Source organism: Thermobia domestica, chromosome 2 (genome assembly GCF_964235325.1).
Source record: "Thermobia domestica chromosome 2, izTheDome1.hap1.1, whole genome shotgun sequence".
NCBI classification, from domain to species: domain Eukaryota; kingdom Metazoa; phylum Arthropoda; class Insecta; order Zygentoma; family Lepismatidae; genus Thermobia; species Thermobia domestica.
Window position 1 is genome coordinate 282,765,865 of NC_137455.1, and position 27,786 is coordinate 282,793,650.

The 27,786-nt window shown below is 35.0% G+C and overlaps 1 long non-coding RNA gene across 1 annotated transcript; it reads left to right on the plus strand.

Annotated features, from left to right (window-relative positions):
• The first annotated feature begins 108 nt into the window (after nucleotides 1-108).
• Nucleotides 109-27,278, plus strand: LOC145679442 (uncharacterized). Its single transcript, XR_014130490.1, has 3 exons — nucleotides 109-247; nucleotides 20,249-20,346; nucleotides 26,051-27,278. It is a non-coding gene; the product is annotated as an uncharacterized LOC145679442 (long non-coding RNA).
• Nucleotides 27,279-27,786: the final 508 nt, after the last annotated feature.

Sequence of the window (27,786 nt, forward strand, 5' to 3'; positions counted from 1 at the left end):
TTAATGAACGTACAGATCTATAGGCTTGTTTTTTAAGATTTTCGAAGGTGGGAATTTTTGAAGGATCGAGGGAAAATTTGGACTGCACGGAGCACAGACTAGAATATTATGGTCTGTGGCACGAAGGAAGTTCTATATATCGTGGTTGGCATCATTGCAGAACAGGATGTAGGTCGGTACGAAACAAATGACATTCAAAAGGCATCATTCGTTTTCTGCTTGATTGAAGTTAATCGTGGCATATTTTGTGAGTGAGAAATACTTTGTATCGTCTCTGATCTGTATTAGTGTTAAAAGTCCTGTATCAAGATGAGTAATGCTGTAACGGTAGAGATTGAATACTGGTAAGACAAAATACTAGAGTATTTAGTACAACTTCTGCTCTCTTTATTTATTTAAGTGAACCGCGAATTCGAGAGACTTGTTTTGCCTGGATAAATTAATCTTATAGTGGAATTTAATACAGATAGTAGTTGTGATTAGCTTGGGACAAAAACCACTATGCTTCGTTCTATGGGAAGTAAACTTGTAGGACTTTTTAGATCGCCAGGAGTAGCTGTGTATATTGAATATTGGTAAGAGAAATGAAGTTACATATTTTTTTAAAAAATATTCTGCGTAAAACAGTAATTGTTATGACCTCTTATAGTAGTATATTGTGAGTGCAGATTTAGGTTCAACTTTACACTACACGCTTCAGCTACGCATCGATAAGTAATACTGCTTTAAAAGGGGCAGTAGAATAGAATTAGGAGGGTAGGGATAAGTTGGGGGCAATACTGTACTTTATGGCGACCAGTGACTGAAACCAATTCATCTGACCTGGTTCCCGGAAGAGTTCAGGAATCAGTTCTCAAGAACGATTCGATCAGTTTCTCGAAACAGACAACCTGCTACGAGGAAGTTACTACAGACTACTCCGAAGAATCAAAACATACTTGAGAATGGGTTCCTGAACTAATCCGGAAACCATATGAGATGAATTAATGTTAACACATTCATGTCAGTTAAAATAATAAGCAGCTTCTACACTAACTAAACATAACCTAACCTAACGACACGAAATTAACAACAATATTACACAATAACATCTAATTGATCAACTAAGAAAATTAAACAGAAAACACAGAATATCCACGACAATTATTTTCAAGTCTACATGGGAGCTACCGCCCCCACCCCTCACTAAGAACGTCAGTAGAATAAATTAAGTAACTTGTAATACATTTTCTACGATTATTTTCTAATCTACATGGGGGCTATATCTCCCAAACCATCCGCTAAAAGGAGCTTCACTGGAGAAAACGGAATAATCTTAAAAAAACTTCCGAAATATTACCAAAAAAAAAAAAAAAAAAATGAAACATTACTTACCATTAATGATACAGCAACCCAGCATGCCGAACAAATAAAAGTTCTTGCTCTCCAATGGACAAACCATCACAAAATTTCCGACGCCACCAATACCATACGAAGTGTAACATTAAGTTTTCTGAACCATGAGTAGATACAAGGTTACGCTTTAAATGCGACCACAAATCTTCAACTGTTTGTGTATTTGCTCCAGTAGTCGGATCTACAAAATTCAACGACTGATTTACAGTTAAATGCTGCAATTTTTCTTTATCCAAAGAATAACAACCCTTCTAACAGTCGGTGAGTATGACGAATCCTGGATGCCCATGACGAGAAATGATTTCAAATAAACTTTCGGCAGATCTAGAATTACATCCACATTCACGTAAAAAAAATTCACCAGTTTCCCTACACACCCCAACAATCCTCCTTTGCTGACGTCTCACCCTTCCACGGTTATATTTCTCTCGACCGAACAAAGATTCGTCTATCTCCACATGACAACCAGGTTCACCTATTAAACCACTTGACGACCGCACAACAGTTCCCAAACACACCTCCCGGCAAAAGGTAAGCCAATCGGACAGTTTTTCTACTTAACGAACCCACATCAGAAGAACATTCGTGAATAAGAAATTGATAATTTGTAACAGCAGCGAAAAAAAAAAAAAAAACTTTGTCCAGTGCTTAGATTTGTATTGTTCCATTACGCAAAGAAATATGTTTTCTTAAACGACCACAATTAAAATTAAAACATACATGAGAAACTATGAATCCGCCACTCACAACATATTTTGGACATACGTTTATCCTGCAATCACAACCATTACATTTTTTTTTCTCAAACTCAAACCGCACAAAGCCGCAAAGCGAAAACAATTCATGTCCGAATTCAAAATGCAATTATTTATGAAAGAAGAGTTAACACGCTCTGCATTAAATTCATTGAACCGCTTTTGAAGTTCTAGAACTAAATGCTGAGTTACCATGCGCACACACTTTGTCTGTGCGCAGAATTACTTTGTCGCTGTCATAAAGGTAAACCGGAGGGCAGAGTGAGAAAGTAACATAATTCCATTTATACTTGGCACCGGTAAAATTGTGCGGCACATTAAATTGTTAAATCTTTTCTTGGAGTTATTTTTAAAGTGTATTGGGCTTAAGCGATATTAGGAGTATAACTATTCATATCACCGACCCCGAAAACTATGGATATCGGTGGGGGTGCGGTGGCTAAGTGGTAGAGCGTTCACCTCCGGTGCTTGAAGTCCCTTGTCAGATCCCATCTCGCGCCGTGTGGACTTTGTGGTGGACAAACACCGTGCTCGTGGGTTTTCTCGGGGTTCTCCCGTTTCCTCCCATTCATTTCTCATAATCACCGTCTCCTTTAGCCTAACCGGCATAATCGTGGGACGTAAAACTTAGATTTCATTTCATTTTTTTCACTAATATCGGTCGTTTTAGATATTTTTTACATGTCAATCCTTCCAAATCCCACTCCTTGGGATGTTTTACTCCCATATGTTTTTTTTTCTGTTTTTCTTTTTTTTTATCAGATCTTGAGACGTATGTCTACCAAGTTTGGTTGAAATTGCTCCAGACGTTCCTAAGTTACGCTGGATATACATTCATACGCATACATCCACACACACACACACGGATATATATATATATTATATCGTCGTCTAAGATTCAATACCGCGTAAGTAACATTTCACCAATTTTATAGGAGAGAAAGAACTGCTTAAATACTAGCTTTAGCCTCATTATGCACGGCTACTTGAGGGAATAACAGGGTTACTTGTTGTAATATAGGTGTACTACTTTTCCAGATTGTGCGCTATCATATACTGATTCTAATGATATCAAAAACTCAAATTCGCCAAAATTGGAGATACACGATGTTGAATCTCAGACGACGATATATATATATATATATATTCACGCGGAAAGTTTGACGCGACACAAGTGAAAGCTACAACCACAAATAAAAAGACACCGAACATAGTACAAAATAAAAGTTAGAATATTTACGGAATAGTCAGTATTTTGTTGAACCTCCTTTCCTCTTCTTGCATACTTTCAGACGTGGAACACACAAGGCGAGAGTTTGGAGGGTAACGAGTGGCGGATTGTCCCAAACCTGCCTGATGGCAGCTTCCAGCAGAGGCAATGTAGAGATGTCCCTACCCTGTAAACTCTCTTCGTGATAAGACCATAGGTTTGCTATGGGGTTTAAGTCTGGACTTTGCCCTGGCCAATCTTCAAAAGTAGGACAGAAGCATCTTTAAGCCAAGATACCACACTTTTGGCTGTATGACAAGGAGCTCCATCTTGCATAAAAAAAGACGCTCCACTTTTTGCAAATGACAATTCCAACATCGTTTAATAGCTCGAAATAGACAAACTGATTCATGGTCTGGTTTCTAGGGAGAATAACTAACTCCCCTACACCACCATAACTAAAGGAACCCCAGACCATGATGCTGGCAGGTTGTTTTACAGATGGACAGGTGTACTGAGGAAGGGTGGGATCAGCACCAGGAGGACGGTACATACGCTGGCAATCATTGACACTGACAAAAAGCGTGGCTTCATCAGTCCACAATACTTTTTTCCAGTCATTAACAGTCCAGGTACCATATATTTTACAAAACGCCAGTCTTTTTTTATGATGATTCTCTGTAAGAAGGGGTTTCCGGCGAGCTCTGTAACTTCGTACCCCTAAGTCGTCATGAATTTTCTCCTGCACCGTCCGAAGGGACGCATTACCAAGCAAGGCAGGATTGTTTTCTTTTAATTCCCTAGCTGATAAAGAAGGTTGGTTCTGGAGCTGCCTTTTCATGATCTTTAGCGTCCTTTGAGACACTCCTAGGCACATTTAAATAACATGAGAAAATTCTTCCGCTCTTTAGACCCCCTAAAAGTAAAAAATATTCACTTTTGGCAATTTTCCTGTCGGTTAGTTCCGGAAAGCTACAACAATCATGCCAAATTTAAACATTTTAGCACTACAGGAAGTGCTCAATAATTTATGTCAGCTCATGTAGTTTATATATATATATATATATATATATATATATATATATATATATATATATATATATATAAAGAAAGAAAGATGTATGAGCAACGCTTTTGGCGTTGACCGTGTAAATTCGTGATCCACCCAAAGATGCCCGTTCTTACCTAAACTTGTGATTAAATGTCATCCGGATTGTCACCTAATAGTTTAAAGCAGCGTTTCCCAACCGGTGTGCCGCGGCACACTGGTGTGCCGCGAATGGGCCGCTGGTGTGCCGCGGGGAAATGAAAACAAAATTATTAATTATATAGGAACTAATTGCAAGACAGGAAATATATGTATTTAAATTTCACATTACTATGAACCTCTACAATGAAAAAATATTGTAATTGTAATATATTATTGTACATACATTACTACTACATAGATTGTATTTCGAAAACAGAATTTTATTAATATTTAAAATTGTGACGTATACTAACCATGTTAATAAATTATAAGTTTCACACTGTGTTACTTATCTGTTCATTTTTAATGTTGAAAAAAGTATTAATTATAATTGTTATGACCATTATTGTTTCTTCATTGTTACACAGGGTGTCTACTGGTCATGAAAGTCATGAAAGTCATGAAAAAGTCATATATTTTGCTTAGTGGTCATGAAAGCCATGAAAAAGTCCTTTATTTACCCAACTGGTCATGAAAATCTGAAATCTCAGAGTATATTTTTATACTTCATACTTTTATACCTCATACTGCATGTACTGAAACAGTTGTATCAGGTCAGTAATTGTGAGAATTTCTCCCACCAGTTAGTGCTGGCTAACTGGTACTTTACTGTCTTCCTAGCTGCTCCCCATTTCATCTTCTAGTCTCTGTAATATAGTAACAACTTTTTACTATCCAACTTTCTGATCTGCTATTTCTTTACTTCTAAGAAATTTAAATTGTGTATTTTTGGGCCTTTAGACTTATGCAAATAATATTATTCGTTTGAGTTTGCAGATTTTAAATTTGATGATCTATTTTTTAAAAACGAATTTCTTTTATAATTTGTTTTGTCTTTGGGCAGTTCTCTGACTGCTTAATTTCAGACAAATTTCTGCTAGATGGATAATTATATTCAGAATTAAAATTTCAAATACAGTATAGAGTGATTCACTGGTAAGAGCAGGTCGGTATTTAGGTAAGTATGAGCACAAGGCGGCAGAATTTGATTCTTTCTTTAAGATTCACAATAAGTGATATTTAAGACTAGCAACCCGCATAGTTCCTGCAAGCACGAGAAAATATGTTAATGTTTTTAATTCGCTCCAATTACAGTAGTTACTAATTAGCTATCTTATCTGAAAAAGTCTTCCTCTCCTACCCCCACCCCAAGGGGTGACGATGAACTTGAACATCATGAAAACTGATATCGTTAAACTCAGAGACCTTGAAAACTATGAATTTAACACTAATTTCGGTCGTTTTTGATTACTTTTAAAATCTCGCCCCCCCCCCCCCTCTCCCAACCTCACTCCTAGAGAGTAAAGTATGACCTTGAAGTTGAATTGGATTAAAATGTCACTATTTATCTCAGCGACCCCTAAAATTATGAATACTTTGGAAAGAGCTTAAAAGTATATGAAAGTATCCAGACTATGTAAACTAATTTTTTACATATAAAGCTTTATGAAATGTTTTTTACTAAACTAAAAAAAATTGTTTACTGCCTTTTAAATTGCTCTTGCATTTTAAAATTAGTTGTCAGCTAATCGACATTATGTACATTAGACAAATAAGAACATAATGTGATCTTCATCTTAACCGATGCACCACTGATGGTAGGGGTTTATTATTACTAATGGTAAATTTTTATCGCCATGGTCATGAAAATTTGAACGAAAATGTCATGAAAAGTCATGAAAAAGTCATGAATTTACTTTCTGGTATTCCAGTAGACACCCTGTTACAGATTATTTCGTAACTTGAAATTTTAAAATCTCATTCTAACCTTTCGACAAAGCAAACACTCATACAAATTACCGCAATTCTCTTTTAAAAGTACAAGAGATTTGTTTGTTAGTTCGTAATTTAGTGATCTTCCTTGTGAAAGGTTGGATACATTCTTCGGAGAAGAAAGTGTATTTTTTTAAAAGACTGAGTTCTATATTTCATTGGAATTGTTTTCTATTTTTTAATTTGAATGAAAAGTAAGTATAATTTACGATGGAGGAAAACCAGTGATCGAGCTTTATTCTTTGTGAGAAGAAGGTCAGTAATGAAACAAAACAAATACGACGGTATTTTCTATTTACAAATAATAATAATAATAATTATCCTATGAGTGTGCCGCGAGAATTCAAGTTAGACCCGTAGTGTGCCGCAAGTTGAAAAAGGTTGGGAAACGCTGGTTTAAAGACTTCGAAGACTATGAATTCCACACTAATCTCGATCAGTTCGACTTCTTATTTCCACTTCTTTTTACCTCCCTATGTGCTGAACTGGAATTTGAACACTATCGAGGGTGTGACCATTAGTCTCTGCGACACCTAAAATTATAGATTCGTCATTGGTATCTGCCGTTTTCGCTTACTTCTATATTTCAACATTTCCTTCGCTCCTCAGGGATAACAGTTGGGGCTGAACTTGGGTTTAAACAGCATCGTTAGTGTCATTATTTATCTTAGTGATCCCAAAAGCTATGGATTCGACACTAATATCTGCAGTTTTCGGTAATTCTTGTCTTCCACTTTCCCTACGCGTGTAATTTTAAGAGGGTCTTACCTCTACAGTACTCCTTTCCAGATTTTAAGTAATATGTGTACCAAGCTTGGTTGAAAGTGCTCCAGCCATTTCAGAGTTATATTGCAACATACGTACGTACATACATTTTTATACATACCGGTATACAGTATAATGCCCGCATTAAAACGGGAATTTTAAAAAGCACTGGGACATGTGTTCGTGAATTTGTAATTTTTGTACCTAGTTTGATCTTTCCAAGTGTGCGGTTTCTTGAGATACTCAATTTTTCGCATAACTTATGCCCGTACTCCTAAGGATACGCATTTTTAAAATCAAATTGGTATGTCTAAATCCCAATTCAAGGTAGTGATAACTAACATTATATATCAAAATCCATTACAATGGTTTAGCCATTTTCTCGAGATTCAATCATCTACAAAGTCAATTTCATTTTTAACTTTTATATTATTTAAGTGAAATTATTAATGGTAGAATTCCATTGTTTATCTAAATTTTCCCTGTCGAGATTTAAAACTGGAGATTTGTCCTGATGAAAAACGATTCGCGTACAGGTCATTCCATAGTTTCAGAGATATCCCAGCTCGACTATCTTCAAATCTGATGAAATTTTTAATAACATTCTGTAAGCTTTTGGGTGATTATCAGGGCTTGACAAATTCAATTCGTCTGCTCGGCAGTGGCGAGTACTTTTTTAACATTCAGCGAGTAAAGTATTAAGTATTAAGAATAAATAGCAGATATCACTCTTTTTTCTTATTTGTTAAGAGACATGCCAATATATATATAAGTATTGATATGTTTATTGTGTCGCAGAGTGATTTTTGTTTATTTGTATAAACACTGTGACTGCAAAACGGTCTGGCTTTTTTGCTAGCAAATGTACTTGCAAGCAAGATTTTTCAAGCCCTGGTGATTGTGCACAAAATGTCAGTTCAATACCTTCAATGACATTGCGTTTCTATGGCCTGTAACTAACTCCTATGGCTTAGGAAGCCCGGAAGTTCAATGCTGCATTTACAAAAGCTCTCTGGTTTCTTCTGTCCTTAGCCAACTTGATCCAGTTTCTGCTTTGTATTTCTGAGAGATCCATCTCAATATTGTCGCCCCGCCTGCGTGTAGGTCTTCCTAATAGCCTTTTTCCGATTATTTTTCCCTTAAAATTTTGAAAACGTTTTTATTTCCTTCTGGTCTGTGTATTTGACCTTCCCACCTGAGCCTCGTAGACTGAAAGCTCTGACAATGTTAGGCAAACTGTGTAAATTATGATGAATTTTTCGCCATTCTCCGTTCCTGTCCCTCTTGGGTTCAAATATTCGCCTTAGGATTTTTATTTTCAAGTACTTTCAAAAGCGACCATGTCTTAAAATAAGCGACCATGTTTTGCAGTCGTACAGTACAAGAGGCATATTTATCTTTGAATATATTTTAAGCTTTAAATTCTTAAACAGGATTCCCAAATATGAAACACTTTATAATAACATGGAGTCCCTCTTTCAGTCGACATTTAATTTCTTCGTGGATATGGTTTTGGTCTGTTAGTGTTGATCGTAGATTTTTGAAAACATTCACTTCGCCGAAAATTAATTTGATGTTTAACTTATCCATAATTTGCAGTATTAGGATCACGACAAACTTCCATGTATTTAGGTTTCTCTACATTTATTTCTAAACCCATGTCCCTACAGTCGTTTAATGAAACCTCTGCATTTCTTTCTGTTGTCATCTTATCATTTCCTATTAAGTTTGCATCGTCAGCATAAGCCATAACCTGGTAAGTGGCAATCAACTCTAGGCCCTAGTTGCTATTTTTCATTTTCCTTACAGCGTATTCTAGAGAAAAAAAAATGTATAATAATGGCGATATTACATCTTTTTGTTTCAGGCCATTCTTGACGTGAAAATTTGTGGACAAATGTTTTTCTATTCGGACTTTACTGTGGGAATCATTTAAACACATCTTACAAGGGTCGTTCAAGGTTAACCGGGACTTTTATTTTTTCAGAGGAAACAGATAGCACAAGAAGCACCAAACTATGTCAGCTTTTCAAAGTATTCTCCGTGCGCGTCGAGGCACCGTTCCCATCGTTGTGGCAACGGTGCTTCCAGCTCCCAGTGATTTAGCAGCCAATCACTGGGAGCTAAATCTGGACTGTATGGGGGATGGCGCAGAACTTCCGAGCGCATTTCGGCCAGTTGTTGTTGTCACATTGGCCGTGTGAGGGCAGGCATTGTCATGGAGAAGAATGACATTTCCAGACAAAATCCCAGGACACTGATATTCACCTCGGCAGCAATATCCCACACTGTTACTCTCCGGTTCTCAAGAATCATTTGCTCAACACGTGCGATATTCACTGGTGTGACTGCAGTCGGTCGAATGTGTCCATGTGCTTCATTTGTCGCCAGCTCCCGTCCTTCGCGAAACTGTTCACACCATTGGTACTCTCTTGTCCGTGACATCGTTTGTTCCCCATACTGTGCTTGCAATCTTCTGAAAAATCTCAGCTGGTTTAACTTTCTCCTTCACAAGAAATTTGATTACACACCGCTGTTCCACAGCCACATACACACTACTTGCCGCCATGTTCGCTGAAACTGCTGCGCATGCACCAAATACGTCATCCCGGGCGCTAGTTACTCGAGAAGAAATACATTACGTCACCCGCAAGTTTCATCATGGTCCGGCTATTCATCGATTATTTATGTACGAAAATCCCGGTCAAGCTTGAAGACCCTTGTAATAGATCCAACTAGCTCTTTAGGTATTCCAAACTCGGTAAGAATGTTATACAATGTTTCCCTCCTAACAGAGTCGTGATCCTTTCTAAAATCAATAACTAATTGATGTACCTAGTATTGCGCTCCATTTTCTTTTTGAATATTTAACGAATGGTAAATATCTGGTCGATAATTGGTCGATTTTGCGAAATCCACACTAATCATTTGAAATAATTTCATTTGCGTATGGGATCAATCTTGCTAACCGTGTGTTTGAGAGGATTTTGTAGGATGCTGACGAAAGAGAGATGTCTCGATAGTTACTCAATTAGTTGTGTCGCCCTTCTTGTGAATTGGGACAGTGATTGATTGTTTCTACTTTTGTAGCTATTCTTCCGTGTTCCAGACTAGGATAATGAGGTTGTGTATCACGTTCCACAATATTTCGCCTCCAGCTAAAATTAACTTTGGCGGAATTTTGTCTACATCCGGAGATTTTGTTTCTTTAATTTCTTTATAGCAATTTCTACTTATTTTCGGTTATGTTCTGAAATATACGGTTCTGTTGTATGCATTTCTCTTTTTTCACGTATATTATTTTTTGGCTGCGTATTGAGCAAACTGTTCAGGAAATCTTTCCATCCATTTAAAATACTATTTGTATCCGTGAGAGTTGTGTCGTCCGCATTCTTTGATATATACGCGTGAGGTTGATAGGCTTTCTTATATTTGTTGTTACCTTCGTATATATATGTCCCGAATTTGTTTTTACTATTATCTTCAAGAATTTTAGCTTTCAAAAAAAAAAAAAAATCACATTTCTTTGTTCAAAGTTTTTGAAGTTACTTTCCTGATATCAACGATATTTTGTGCAGTTTGATCGTTCAAATGTTTTAGCCAAGACAGTTTTGCTTGTTTTCTCTTCTCTGCTGGATTAGTGCATTCCTGGTGGAACTATGGTTTGTTCCTATGTATTTATGTGCGCCCTATTTTTTCTTGTGCTGAAATTTTAATGTTATCCCTAATTTTAACCCAAGTATCCTAAACACTAGGGAATTCCGAACTTTCGAAAATCGAGAATTAATTCAACACTTCATTCTGGTATTTCTTTCTCCCCTCACCCTCCTCCAGATTTTCTTTTCTCGACGATAATTTCGCTTATAATCGCTAGTACCAGGTAGTAGTCAGTGTCACGGTCAGCTCCTTTAAATGACCGAACATCAATTGTGCTTGACTGTTTCCTTTTATCTACTAAAGCGTAAGTGTGTATTTTTCCATCTGGTAAGTCCAAGCACATTTATGAATGTCACAGTTTGGGAGTTTTTTACTCTTCACGATAAGGTTTTTCAGACATTGCAGAGTTCACGACTTTAACGCCGTTGTCGTTACTTTTCATGTGCAGACTTTCGTTCCCTTTAATCGGTTTGAAAGTATCGTCTCGTTCTACATTCGCATTGAAATCCCCTAATAGAATTTTCATATGGTATCGCGAGAATTGATCATATATACATTCTACTTTTTAGTAAAAACTGTTCTTTATATCATAATTCTTATTTTTATATTGTCTTTGAAAACTTATACATGTTTACTCAACGCAGCGGGTCCAAAGTGCCAACTTCGCCTAAACCTTTAGAAAGTTGTAATATACATACAAGGCTCTGTTTTCGCACACCTAGACAAGTTTTGAGATGCATCAAAGTATATTACTGATTAACCTTTCAGACATATCTCAGTAGAGATAAAAAAAAAAAAAAATCGGAGAGTCTATATTCAACCTATCATAACTCCTTGTTGAATGCTGATGCAACCAGGATTGGTAGTGTGATACCCACCTATCCTGTCCATAAATTACGTACAATAGCGATTGACTATCTCCATCAAAACATATGCACTTGTAAAGCTGATCAGAAAGTTTTTGATACAAAATTCTAAGTATATTCGGGTGGGAGGAAGGATATCTTAACTGTACCTTCTTGCTACAGCTAGAAAGAGCACACTTTAGGCTTCAGACGCTATATAATTTAAATGTAGAGCCATGTCTCGTAATGAATAAAAAAGTGTTTCAGTAGTTATTACTTACATGATACTTTGGAATAATTTTACAAATGACTGATTTTGTTCAGTGGGCATAAAATGAGGCAAAGTCAGTGCAAATTGGTTTTTTGTGACTAAAAATACACAATTACAAGTATGCATTTATCAATTACAAAGCTAAGCATAAAAATGAAAACAAGGAATCTTCAAAGTAATTTTGACAAATATGAACTACATAGTAAAAGTCAATTCCGTTTCAGGTGAAATTGAACTGTAATCCTCTCTTGGATAGCTTTCTGGTAAATTTGTTGGTTGCAGAAACACCAATCAAAGACGACTACAAGAAACGGATCAAGAGAACTGTTTACAGTTTGGAATCAAAATACTGTATGTTACAACTGTTTGAACAATGCCAACGAAAATCTGACCTTGCGTCTTATTTGACAAGAAATGATAGAATACAAGCAGTGGATTATACTAACAGGAACACGTTAGAGGTACTTCAGACATCTGTAAAAGACTTCACAGAAGAACTTCTGTTAAAAATTTCCGGTTTGACAAGCAATTTTGTGCCAAAATATTGAAGTGTATACCTTAAGCAGCTGAAATAAAATCTGTAAGATAATTCAGTTTCATTGATGGATTTTGCTGAGAACTACTCACTTGTTGTTCAAAATGCTGTTCAGGTATTCCGTTGGGAGAATAGCCAGACTACATTACATTCCTTTGTGATTTCCTTGGTAGGAAAGAACTTGTTCAGACTGAGCACATGTGATGCGCAACTGCATTTGTCATGATGCCCTTGTTGTGAATTTCTTTGTAATGACTGATTATTTGGAAATGAAGATAAGATAAATCAGGTATTTACTATTTTAGTGATGTATCGTCTACTAAATGTAAGAATTTTAAGAATTTCGTCTACTTATGTCTGTAAGAAGACTTTGGCATTAGTGCCGAATGGAACTTCCGTTGAACAAACCATTGGAAAATCTCCTTGTGATGGAATTGGAGGAACAGCAAAACGGATAGCAGTGTATGCTAATTTACAGTCCTTTGGGTAACCAAATATTAACTCAACATGATCTCTTTAAATTTTGCAATGACAATATTAAAGGCATCGAGTTTTTTTTTTTTTTTTTTTTTTTTTTTTTTTTTTTTTGTGTGTGTGTGTGTGTGTCTGTGTGTGTATGTGTGAGAAAGAGAGAGAGACCAAGGAATAATTGAGTTGTCAAGAATGAATGTACCAGGAGGTACATAATTGCTGGAACAAGACTAAATCACTAGTCTTTGCCCATTAGTATAAACAAGATCAAAGTAAGCAGAGTACCAGTGATGTTGCAGCATTCTCAATTAATGCCTTTGAAGCAGATAATAACTTTCAGCTGTTTCAAATTGCAGTGTACATCCTGGGCAGTATGTAGTATGTATGTGTTTGCGAAATGTATGTGAGGTTTCATTTGCCCTGATCAGTTTTATACATCACATTCCTTCCATTAGCCGTCTAGTAAAGATAGCTGCTGGATTCCGGAGCGGCATATATTTAAAGCCATAGAAGCATGTTATCAATATTGTCAGCAGGAAGACAATAAGAAACTTAATACATTTACCAACAATCTGTCCAAGACAATATTACAGATCTGTGTTCATCTGAATTGAGCTTTTTCAGTGTAGCTCATACGTCCCAAAATTACTGTGTGCATTTCTAATTCATCTTAATATTTACCTTACGCATGATGTCTTGAAATTCATCGTTGACTACAATATGATCTGAACTGCAAAGTTACTCAATAATGTATCCGTGTAATTTATTTTCTCAGTGATAGTAAATGTGTTGCTTGTCCGGTCTTACACACCAACAGTTATTTGATAGTGAGTCTTGAAACTATTTAATGAGTTTTTTATAAAAGAACAAAGTTCGTGTTACCAATATTTATTTCATTAAAAAGCAAAATGCCAATAATAAGCCTTCAATCCTACAAGATCTCTCTTTTAGCTGTATCCTCAATTGATTAAACACTATTTCAAACACCCCTGTGCGTGGGTTTTCTCGGGGTTGTCTTGTTTCCTTCCACTTGGTTCATTCTGCCATTTCGTTCATTGCCACCATCACTGTGTCCCTTAACCGTAAAGCATAATCGAGGAACGGTAAACTAAACTTAAAAAAAAAAAAAAAAAAAAAAAAAAAAAGTGATCATTGCAACTACTACCAGCAGCAGACATTACCGCTAGAATTGACTATTGGTGGTAGAGGGCAGAGATCGCTTTTGATGATTCAATTTAGTTTTAGTGATTTTATAGTATGCCCGTAATTAAAACTAACCGAAATAATGCTTCTTTTTCTCGTGTTATATTTGTGTGTTTCAGGCCTCCCAGCTGTCCTATTTTCCTACTTTTTCCTATATTTTGCAAATTTTAATATATTCTATATATGCAGGGTTTACGCAAGTGGGCCAAGCCCGAAATTGGACCAACCTGAAAAAAGACATTTAAAACTCACCTGGATTTTTGAGCTTTTTGTTAGTATATTATTGATACAACTAAGGTGATCACATTGAAAGTGATTTTTATCAGATTTTGGACTTTCCTTGGGCGAATTAGATGCTTTTATGTTAAAGTATACAACAACATTCAACGTTAGACCTGTATACAATTCTGAGTGCATTCAATGAGTAAAAAAGCTTACCTTAGCTTGAAATAATTATAGAGCAAATTAATGTATGGATTGTGTTTATAGCCTATTTGAAGTAAAATATACAATTTTATATTGCTACTCTTCAAATAAGCATTCTGTAGAATCAACATCAGGAATAGCATAAAAATTCTTGTCGAATTTAAACTTAAGTAGCTTAATGCTCGGAGTCCCGAAGACTATGTAACGTTACTATTTCAAGTACTGAATTTAAACTTCCGTACTAGTGCAAGAGTCGATGTACAGTAATGAAAGCTGCATTTTTGGGGAAAACCCATCGTGGAAATTCCCGCAATTGAACTCACAAAGCATCGGAACTGAATACTTCAACAATAAAACTACGTATTCATTTTAAGCTGGAAGATATTTAATTTGATTTAAGACATTTTGAAACATTTATTTTATAAAATATGAATTATCTCTTTGTTAATTGTTTTAAATTCATTTTCGGGAAAGAACCGTCTTGCTAGTGCTAGGGAAATTCCCGTAATTGAACTCGCAAAGTATCGGAAGTGAACTTCAACAATAAAACTGTTTATTTTACACTGGAAAATATTTGCCATATAAGACATTTTGAAACATTTATTTTATAATACATAAATTATACCTTTGTTTTAAATTAATATATTGGTATTCATATTTGGCGAACGTTACCAAGGCTCCTGGGATGACTTGATCTACATTTCTTCGTTTGTCTGCCTATACCACACACAAATTACAGGGTACAACTTTCGGCTTTTAAGTTTAATTTTCAGAGTACAAGCACGAGACAAACTAAATTTTCTGTATAGATTTTGGTGGTATACCAACGTAAAATTTCAAAATGGCGGCTTTTTATTTTTTAAAAAAATAACTGGTATCTACCCTACAGAATGCAATTTTTGGTCTTTTAAGTATAAATTTTTAGAGTAGAAGCACGAGACACTCTAAATTAGCCGTATCTATATTTTGGCGGTGAGCCAACATAAAATTTGAAAATGGCGGACATTTTTTTAAACTAGCGGGTATCCACGCTTCAGGGTGCAATTTAAGTTGAAATTTGGAGGGTAGAAGCAAGAGACATTCTTAATTTGCTGTATAGATTTTCTCAGCGATCCAATGTAAAATTTCAAAATGGCGACCATTTTTTCAAAACAGTAGTGAACAGAAAATTGTTGCAAGTTGCGATAATGACAGTCTTGAAATATAAATCACATTTTAACACTTTTACTTCAAAAACATTGAAATATTTCCAAAAAAAAAAAAAAAAAAAAAAAAAAACGAAAATACCCGAAAAAACCTATATGGGCTCAGGTGGGTTGGATTTTTAAAAAAAACGGGTTTTTTCCAACCCTATATATATATATATATCCTATATTTTAATCTTGTATTTTTCAGTCATTGAACCAAAAGTGCAAGCCAAGGGCAGTTTCAGTGATGATTTAAATTGCTACATATTAGTAATATGCTGAATGTGTCTTAGCATTTTTTCTAAGGACTAGTCACTAATTCTCACTTTTATATTTTTTTAATTTGCTTTTTTCTATCCTTCCTCCTCTTTTTTCTTTATTTCCTATGTGCTTGTTCTTCCCCAGCCAAGCTTAACTGAGGAACCTTGCCATGCTCCAGTTCCTTATAACGCAAGCTGTATCAGCATTTTCTTTCAGCAGTATTGGCTGGCCATTGAGGTGTGTTGGTATTCACCAACTTTCCTAGTAGCTTCCAATATTGCTGTACATAATATGCAGATTTCCCACGCGTCCTTTAAAACCTGCAAATAAAAGTGTGTTGTGAAAACGAGCGGGAAAGTCATGGAAAGCAGAAAAAGGGTGAAGATCCAGGACATTATTTATGAACTGGAAAAGGCCTGAAATTTATATTGTATAACAGCTGTTAGAAATGTATATATATTATTTGCAGAGCTATGATGAATGAAATTCTTTTACATTGTTTATTTGAGAGGGAAATATGTTGACCATTTTTCTTTAATCAGTAAATCAAGTCATTTATTTCAGGTTTTTTTTTTTTTTTTTTTTTTTTTTTTTTTTTTTTTTTTTTTTTTTTTTTTTTTTCCCAAAATGCAGCAGGTCTATTAAGTTCAAAAAGCAAAAGGTTATGTATACTCTTAGTCTGTATTAATCTAAATCTCATTTCCAGTTGCCTATTGGGATGAAGGTGGCCTTTTCTTAGAATACATTTTTTATTTTATTTTTATTTATTTATTTATTTATTTATTTGTGCTTCAGAGCATAATATTCTATTGTATAAACCAAACTGTCTTATGTTTTTTCAGTGTCGTGCTGGGAGGCTTGGTGTTTTTATTTGTCTTAGACGGAATACTTCATGATACGTACAGTTTTAAGTTCTGTTGCATTTTATGTAATGTCTCATTGACTTTTGACCAGAGTTAATGTGTACAACTTTCTATTTATGATGTACAATATGACTGAGAGAGCATAGGGGCTTGGTTAGTAAACAAGGTTCTGGCTATTCTGTTACGTAACTGCGTTATAATATAATTTCATTGCATAATAATTATTTTAATTTTCTCTTCTGATTTTTGGATGTGGGTAGGAATACACATTACAGTTTTAGCACTTTGTACAGTATTTTGTCAACAATACAAATGGTACTGATATTCTGAGCTAAAACGTTTTTTTTTTCTTTCTCTTCCTATTTACATCAGTGTTCCTGAGATCACTCGAAATTCTGCAAGATTTTAGAACAAAACGTCCTGAATTCCACCACAAAATATGGCGGTTGAAAATATCGCCATAATCCTACTATTAATTAAAAAGACGCATAATATTTCAGTTATTTACTGTCTGTGTACTTAAGAAATTATTTTTTAAAACTTAAAAGTGCATAGTAAATGCCTGTGAATTGAAACTTTTGCTTTGCGGGATAAAATAAAATAGGCGTGTTGATTTCAAATCTAGCAACTGTTTTTCCATATGACATAAGGATTTTCTTCAATGAGTAGCGGAAATATTTAATAACCTACTGATTTGTAATAAATATTCAGTATCAATGACATTATCAAATGTTTGTAACAGGACTACTAACAAAGAAAGGAAGTGGAAACAGATATAAAACATTCATAGAAGCTTAAAGGTATTGTAAACTCACCAAATTCAAATCATTTACCTTGTCGTGCAGTTCCAAATGTGCGCAATGTTGACTTGGCGTTTGTAATCTTCAGACAGGTTTTCTCGCACTAACACCATCAAACTTCCATCATAGACACGTCGTCCCATTGACCTTGATACCTCATTAGGGGCCGGGTGGTTCAGTGGTAGAGCGTTCACCTCTGGCGCTTGGGGTCCCGGGTGCGATCCCAGCCCCCGCCAAGTGAACTTTGTGGTGGACAAACACCGTGTGCGTGGGTTTTCTCGGGGTTCTCCCGTTTCCTCCCACTTTCTTCATTCCACCATTTCATTCATCACTCATCATCACCGTCTCCTTTAGCCTAACCGGCATAACCGTGGGACGTAAAACTTAAAGATTTCATTTCATTTTTTTGATACCTCATTTTCCCTCTTTAGTATCCTGGTGAAACCTGTCTTTCTCTGTCTTTGCTCAGTGCACCTAAGCTATATAAGAAGTAGCGAAGTTGGCACTGAAGGAAACGTAACTTCAAATTGACATGACATTCCAGTGTCTTTTTTTTCTTCTTCTTTTTTTTTTAATATCGTAGTTTTTACAATCTTTTCGCATCGGTCGTGTTGGACATTGCCCAAAAGTTATTGAAAGCATCGATAAACTAGTCCTCCCATGCCTGAAAATCAATGGCAATCTTATTTTTGAACGCAGAATCTTTCATAAGCTTGCGAATCTGCAGGTGATCAAAAACGTTCTCCTTAAACTTTCCATTGGACAAGATTTTTTTTTCTTTCTCTAAATTAGAGTTTGGAAACAAGTACCACATATATCCAACGCATTGACAAGTTGCTTCATCATCCCTAACTTAATTTGAAGGTAACAGACCATTCTGAGGATTTCATATTCATAAAGAAATACACTACAGGAAAAAAAAATGTTTAAGCATATAAAATACTGTTCTACAGATGCTAATGAAATCAGTATTCTAATACAACACACTACGTATGGTATGTAAATGTATTAATTGTACAAAATCTGTATGTAATAGGACGAAACAACTAATGGGTTTGCAATCAGAGCATTAGATTTGACTTTTTTGCTATAACATATTTCGTGCCACAAAATCTTCACAGGCCTGTATTGATGTTAAATCATCGTCTTGGGCTTGTTTAGTGGAGTAAGTATCTGTTACCAGTGTATCATTACTTCGTGATATAGAAATAAACAATCACAACAGCATTATCCTAATCATCTGGACCTGACACTCAGTCTTTGAAATTTGAATAACTTAACCAATCTTTTTATATTTCTGTGAATATCCTGCTTCCCAGTTTAATCACAAATGTATGTAGAGAACACCATAGCACGAAACAAATTTACATATATATAAAAGGTAAGGAAGAAATACCAACCGATACAAAAGCAGTTAAAGAAGGAAATGACATTTGATTAACATTTACATGTTATAAGTTACAATTTCTCTTGTACACAGTTGCGAGCGTCTGCAATATGCCTGTCCTAGCAATAAAGAAAAAGAGAACAGAAACTCCTATTGAAATATCACTTTCGAAACCTGTAGCATTTTTTGATTTCTCTCGTCACTAGTCACGATTCTAAAAGCGTCAGATTTAACTGAAAACAGCTAACGTTAACAACATTGATCCACATACACGGATTCACATTTTCTCTGTATTATCATCATTTTTTTAATTAATTTTTACAATCTCTCCTTTCATATTTCATTAATTTGTACAACGTATGAAGAGAACGAAAAGATGTAGAAACAAATCGAGTTTAGATGCGTGATTACTAATCGCGGTTGTTAATATGATTAGTGATTGAATGTCTTAATCCCTGGTTGGCTACATATTTTGCTCCATTATCAATTCATAAACACTGGCAATTCTGTCACGAACAAATAATTCTAGAGGAACATTTTACATATATGTGAATTTTGTGGTTGGTGTGTTTCCTTCCACTTTAGCATTGAACTAATTGGTTCGTTATAAAGCTGCCGTATTCAGAGTCATTTTCGTGTGTGATTAGTGTCATACTAAGGGCCTGACTACTGCATGAAACATGTTAGTCGAACTCTTTAGTATGGCTCTAGTCAAACGTCAGAACGACTCTGAATACGACCGAATGTGTTCTGTATTTATTACTAATTTCTTCCAGCCTTAAGGCCTACCTGCAAACCAGTTGCATTTTTCTGTTTTTGCTTTGTTTAATCTAGTCTTTCTTACCCTTTAAAAACAGCTGTGAAACATTTGTTTGAGACATATGAGACTAAAAATAGGTAGAACTTTAATTGCAAATTTAATAAATTATAACAGTCTCTACAGTTTTATAAACTTCGTAAATGTAAACTTAAATAAAACAATTGATATGAATATAATGGTAACGTAAAACATTTTATATTTTGTACGATTAGAATAAAAAATTTCTTTGCGATTATGTATGGAAATTGTATGTAGTAGAAGCTCCGAGAAACTTTAGACTATGATTGTAACAAGTCAGTAACTCCTTTTCAAATTTCAGAACTGTTAGTTGTGAGCTATAATGTAATATTTATTCTATTTGTGCATTGTTTTCAGTGGATCCTGAGGTTACCGGGCCCGCTATGAGGAACTGGCGGAGGAAATTCAGTCCCGTGTTCCCGCAGCGGTTGTCTCTGGCAAGGAGGGCAGGAAGAGTAAGTGTCCATTTCTAAATTAAACGAACGGAATACAATCATAATCTTTTTAACTTAGCTAACCTGTAAATTGTAGTTTCATTTTTGTGTATTGCGCAGTTTTCGTCATGGTAATGTAAATAACACCAGTGTGAAGAAGGGTTTAGATTTGTGAAAATATTTTTAGGTTCCTTAACTTCTCCCTATTTAATGTATAAAATATTTCATTTTAACGAATTTCGAACTTTCAGTGTAACAAATTAAAATTTAAATTAACGTGATTGAAAAAAAATATATAAGTGAAATTCATTCCATTCTATAAAATAATTGTTTTTCTTATGACAAAAAGAAATCACTGATTATGAAATTGTGGCAAGCATTTTGAGTTATAGAAATCCTTGTGATGATTAGATGGAAAAGCCAAGTGTCTCAAAGTGGTCGGTAGAGTTTGAATTTTGTGCAGGCAACAAACATGGAACATAGTCTTCGAAATTTTCTTCTATAACTGAGTGATGTGTGTCGGAAGCTGTGTTAAATTCATTTATGGTGGTTAAATTCATTTATCCCGAGCATCTACCCTTCTGTTGATACATTAGTGCTCTTGGTTGTTTAGAAACGGTTGAGTTCATGTGGCAAGTATTGATGATGGCTCTGTGGAAAATTATAAAGAATTCACTTCTCATCACTCCTAAGCACTAGCCCAAAACAGCCCTTTTTCCCTAACAAAAACAGCAAACAAATAAGTCATTTGTTCGTATCTCTTTCTCAACAGCAGTCAGCTCATAAACACAGAACAAGCAGTTCCTGTAAATCCTGAAAAAGAAATATGGATTGATGTGCCATGGTTCCCAGAATGTCATGGAAGTTAATACACATTTGTCAAAAGTACAATGTATTTAAAATCGTCTTCGAAGTAACCAGTGAACATTGGGAAAGTGTTACGAACAAGCTGTTATAATTACTTCACAGAGAAGGAAATGTTAATCAGAAGTTTATCAAGTTATTTGCGAATATAAAGAAATATGTGTAGGGATGACGAAATAGAATATCAGCAACAGACTGAAAGAACAAGTTAGATACATTGCCAACACTATAGGTTCTGAAGCCGGTGGGTGTATTGACATTGTTTTCTGCAGTGCAGTGGAATGTTTTTTCAAAAGCGCCAAATACTTTGCCATCTTTAGTGCCTCGTTGTCTGCCTTCTATATGTCCAATACTATAGGAATTCACCGCCATTTTAAAATATTTTAAATTAGCACGGTACTATTCGTTCATAAAACACTTGCTGAATTTCTGGCATAATTTTCTTCCCATTTCGTCGTTTGTACTCAGTTCAAACTTCCAAGTATACAAACTCATAGAATGTTGTTTGAAGTTCCCATCTGTTCGAAAGGGATGTATTGTCATCACGCAGAAATGCGGTATAATTTTTGGGTACCTAATATATTTTACACAATATAAAGTGTAAAATTAGCTTAAGAACAATATAAAGTTATTTCAAATGTGTAGAGAAATAAACTACGTCGTTTTCGGAAAACAAGTATGAAACGAATGATTGCCGATGGGAACTTCTCTCTCTCATTCTGGCATCTGCAAACGTTGTATAACTCAGATAAATGAATTAAAATATACGAAATTTTATGTATTTGTAGATGACCTACCCGGCCTAACTGGTTCAGTGGGTTAGCACCTGTTAGATAAAAATAATAGAATAGATTCATTAACAAAATATACAGCAAGAAGAAAAGTTTTCGAATTACTTTCACCATTTGTAGGAAAAACAGTAAGTTCGTGACTAAAAATGTGCTGGAAAACCACGCTAAAAAACCAATGCATGAATAAGCTGCTGCTATTATTATTGTTATTATTATTATTTCACTAGGGCAAGTAGATAGCAACGTAAGAAGGCAGCAAAATTCTTATGGAATTTTATATATATCCTAAATATTGCCAGGCTTGTATATACAACAAGTAAATTTAATAATTTTACAGAAATAGGAAATACAAAATAATGATATGACTAACACGAAACCAGCAATTCCCACAAACCCTGAAAGAGAAACATGAATTGATCTACCATAGTTCTCAGAAGTATCATGGAAGTTAAAACTAGGGATAGGCAAAACCGGTTTTATAAAAACCGGAAACCGGTTTCTAGAAAAACCGAAACTCGAAAAACCGACATTTCGATTTTCTCCAAAACCGGTTTCGGTGAAAATTTTTGGAAAACATACAAAACTATTTCTGTGGAAACGGAATCTGTTTCCGGAGAACAACGAAACACTATTCTGATCAGAAATAGAACAAATTTTGGGAAAAACAGGAACCGGTTTTGAAGAAAACCGAAACCGGTTTCGGTGAAAAACCGAACCGGTTTTAGGAGAAAACCGAAATACCAATTTTTGTGCCCACCACTAGTTAAAACATACTTCTCTAAAGTAGAATGTGAAATCAGCTTTGAAATAATCAGTAAACGTTGGAAAAGTTTACGAAAAGTGAATGAAAATACTTTACAAATAAGGAAATGTTAGTCAAAAGTTTGTCACTTGCGAATGTAGAGGAACGTGTGGAGGGATAACAGAATATCAGCACCAGAGTGAAAGAACATGTAAGCGTATGGCTATATCAACATTTTCTATTACAAATACTTGTTTTAAATGAAATTTGCTGACCAAGCTTCATATCCCCCTTTTCAAGAACATGCTTAGTTTTCCCAGTGGACGATAAAGTTGATAGCATCCTGATTGACTACTCATACACAGCACTTCTGCTTGCTCAGTTACGTTTAAAACAAACTTGCAGGTGTTCTTTCTAATGCAAATATGCTGTTCCTATCTGAGCTGCAGTAAACTCTGAACCCTGATCTGCCTCTGAATGAGGAAAATTAATAGCTAAACTCGGCATAAAAATGCTGTTCTATGAAGGATAAAGGGCAATTCGAGATAGAAAAATTAAAAAGCAAGGAAGAAATAGGAAACTTCCGCTTTACCCGTACCTTAAAGGGTCAAGAAATATTGAGGGAACTATTCTAGCTTTTTCAGATCTTTAGGTTAAGCTATACACACGTATGAGATTGTATACACATTTTGCACAATGGAATAGTTAGTGTTGTACTGCATAGTACAAACTGTCACTCTCTTAACATAAATAAAGACTTACAACATGCGATGACATTACACAGACATAAGTAAAAGTTTCAATAAATAATTTTCAAGTTTGATCAACAGTTTATTATTACAAATTACAATGTTTTTTACACTCACAAATCTTTACAGACGACGACAAAGAAAGAAGGAAGAAAAGCATATTATTTATATTCAGGTTTATGGTAACAAATTTGGCATCCTTACCAGCTTCTGTGATGTTACTAGAGATTGTGCTCGATATGTAAACTCTGTCGGTTAGCTGCCACCTTGCATCTTAGTTTCCCCTAAAAGTGACTGCATTGAAGCACAGTTTGAGCAAATTTATTCCATTCCTCTTGACAAACCTTTCGTAGATCTTCAATCGTGCGCTCTTTGAACAACGGAACTAACAAAAATCCATGGGGGATCAGGGTGCCTACTGATACTGGAAATACTGGAAATTTGTATCGGTACTAAAAATACTGAAAACGTGCTGGAAATTATTTTGTAATACTGGAGAAATGTTAAAATTCTCTCTGAGAATTTAAACATGGCAGCCACATCATCTGGGTGTAGGTGGTGACAGGGCTACTGACCAACTAGCTAGTAAAAAAAAAAAAAAAAAAAAAAAAAAAGTAGTGTTCATAATATGAAAACACTATTTATAGTATAATGCAAACAGAAATGCATGGCATGAGTCACTCAAATCGTAACCTGAAAATGTTATCTGATTTTATATGCAGTGTCTATTCACTTAATATTTGTGAAGTGTCAAGACAGTAGCACATCTAAATGTGTAAGCATGAACATTGAACATGGTACCCTTTGGTATTTGTAATTAATTGGTGTTCTAGTTAAGTGTTTTCTGTACCACATGTAAAACGAATGTGAAAAAAGTCTGAATATATGTGGGCTAATACGGTGAACCAGGTGAGGAAATGATTGGGTGTGAGGGGTAAGTAGAGGCCAAGCCCCCCCCCCCACACACACACAAACAAATAAAGTGAATTATGACAGGCATTCTGGGGGAAATAACGTTCCTAAAACACTTTGTTCGATTTTAACTCTTTAGTTTCTGTTCATTAATTTTATTAATATTTTGAAGAAAATTTTGGTTCAACATATTTTACAGGCTGTTAAATATCACAGCATATAGTCGTACGTAGCTTTTTCCCACCGTAGTATACTGGAAATATCCAAGTCAACTCTAGTAATACCCTAGTGATGCATCAGGGGATTCATAGGAATGTCTGTTAAGGGGATCCATGAATTTCCGTCTTACGTTCCATCCGTTTTTTGTACGTCACGTTGACTTCGCCGTATGACTGGACGTCTTGTCCTATACAGATAGAATATCATAGCGGTATAGTGGCTCTAAAATGTTATTCTGCTGGGGTAGGCTGCACTGATTTCAGTCTTTTTGTCACTGTGTAGCGTAAGTTTGCCATTATAATAGTAACCGCCAACAACCATAAAGCCACGTGAAAAACTTTCCGCACATTCACGTATCAAGTCAGAATGACCTCTGGAATCACGAGGACGATAGAACATGGCTCTTTTGTTTGCTATATTCCGAGAAATACACCCATGCCTTGTCCAGAGTCATTGCAGTCTTCCACCTCTCCCTGCAAGATGGCGTTCGCGTAGTTTTTGACTTTGTCTTCATCTTCATATATGATATGAGCATACGAACTCGAACCTTATGCTTCTTTACCACATGTAAATCTTCAGCAGTATGCGATTTAGAGTCGCGGCGGAATCCTGTACTGTCCTTGTTATTCTTTGAGATAATGATTTCTTCTCACGTCGCATCAAGGAACGGACTTTTTGCAGTACATAGAAGATACACCCGAGCCTCCGATGTCCAGTATTGCAGGGGCCAACAACATAAGCGGTTCTCGTTTTGTTGCGATTCAACACAACGCTGATCCTTTTTTGATACACGGAAACTTTTTGTAATACAATGTTTCTTTATTAGAATGTAACTATAACGAATGTCGGAAAGGACATAAATGTAGATTTCTCAGAAGCTCTTAATTTTTTACCCATATGACTACTCATAGAACGGGCATCCTTCTCAAATCAACATACAGCACTTTCGAACTACCCGCAGTAACTTCTCGGGCATATTCACGCGTACTGCTAGCTAATGATCAAATTTGTTACCACAAATCTGAAATAACTTTCTATATACAGTTTGTGTGAAAAATGCTATTTTCTCGTGTCAGTGATTGTTCTATACATGTGCATTTAGTTGATTTTAATTTTAAATTAACAATTATCTAGGTGTTAAAATTTAAGTATTAGTGCTGTCTATATTTTTAGCGTAAACCTATCCGAGAGAATTCTCCCCTGTCCTATCTAGATAGTTTGAAAGAAGTTGACTGACCGACTACCGAAAATTAAGGAACATTAGCAAGGAGCCACTGGAACGAGAAAGCTTGACGTAAGGTCATGTACATACTTCGAGTGTGCTTCTGTTACTAAATAATACAAAAATTGTAGTATACATGTTACGTAATTTAACTGCCTGATACTTATCTTATTTCAAGTGTATTACGTAGATTTGCGTTTAATAACTTATTACTGTTTCTTTTAAGCTTCGTTTGAAGTACTGGTGAATGGAAAGACAATTCATTCCAAACTACGAACGATGGCCTTCCCTGATTTTGACGAGGTGGTTGATGTGGTTGAAGATGTCGCTAAAGGCCAGGAGATACGAGAAGTTACAAAGCACCAGTCATCGTCATGCAGTATTATGTAAACACACACAAAGCTTTAAATCTGATGACTAACAATACTTTCATCATTGTTGTAATGGAATCTTTATTAACGATTTAGTATATTGGTTATATCTTTTGTATGGTTATTTAATTTAGGGTTCAACTTCTTTCATAAATAGCAGAATTCGAAATAATGGTTACTGTGGAAAAGAAGACATTGTTGAAATAATCTCATTTGGATTTTTCATGTTAGGCGAAATAAGTAGTCAATAAGATTGAGCACAGTTTGATTTTTTATGAAAAAAAAAGTTTAAAATGTATGGAATGAAGTAAGATTACATGAGGTGTAATTTTGAATTTGAATACTTATCTTCTAACAGAAATATTGAATGTACAGTAATATTTAAATTGGGTTTTGTATGTATGTAATATATGTAAACCATGATCGGCTAAATCACCGTACTACTGATAAAATAATTGTCAAATGCGAAGACTGATTTAACAGGTTAAAAATTGTGGATTGACTAAGAAAGTAGCTTTATGATCTTCATTCATTTCCATTGTAAAATCAACTATAACGATGACATTATTCCACATGAAATTGTAAAATATTTATCAAACTCAAAAGACTAAATAATGCTTTCCTTTAATCGATCATATTGTTTTCTAAATGTAAAATACCGTGACAAATTCTTCTGCTTCACTATGAATATTATGAAAGCATGAACTTGCAGTTATAATTTAATTCTGATTTGTTTCTATATCGATTTTTTAAAAGATGTTATATTACTTAAAGACAATAGTGCAAAAAGATTCTTTAAAACGGCATTACATAACTCATACCTCCTGATATTTATGTACTTTTAAAAAGTTTTGATGTTTGTACAACGATCGAATTTATATTGAATTTTATATATGTAAAGAGTAGTTTTATGCTGAATATGCTGTACACTCAAATGAGGTATGACAGCAGTCTTTAGAAAAGGGGTAGAACCTCACAAAGGCTGCTTGATGTTTCTCTTCGAATGTATAGTGTGTTCACGCATGCAGCTACTTTTTATTGTTGTTACAGCACTTTGTTGAATAAAGGTATGTTTATATGAAACGGTTATTGTTATTTAAGAGAACTGATGTGATCTGATGATGAATTTCGTGTTTTCTGTGTAGAACAGATGGTTTGAAGGAAGTGCCCAAGATATAATAACTGCATTGCTTCGCGTTGATTTCTTTATCTGAAAACGAATAGCAGTTCCTAACTGATTTTTTCTAAATTATTTTTTCTTCCATCACGTAAACTATACTAAGCATACCCAACCTACAAAGTATAATTTTGTTAAAGTTTAGTTTGGTATTAAGATCGTTTAACTTTGAATTTTTCTAAAGCCAAGATGGTATGTAGATGAAATATGGGGTTAGACTCTTTCCTCTTTCTTAGAATATCGTTGCGTACGTTTCTACCTTATTATTATTATTATTATTATTATTATTATTATTATTATTATTATTATTATTATTATTATTATTATTATTATTATTATTATTACTACTACAAAGATTACCCTAATAAAAAAGTCTTGGTTTATTACTGTAATAGTTTATTAGATGGAATATGT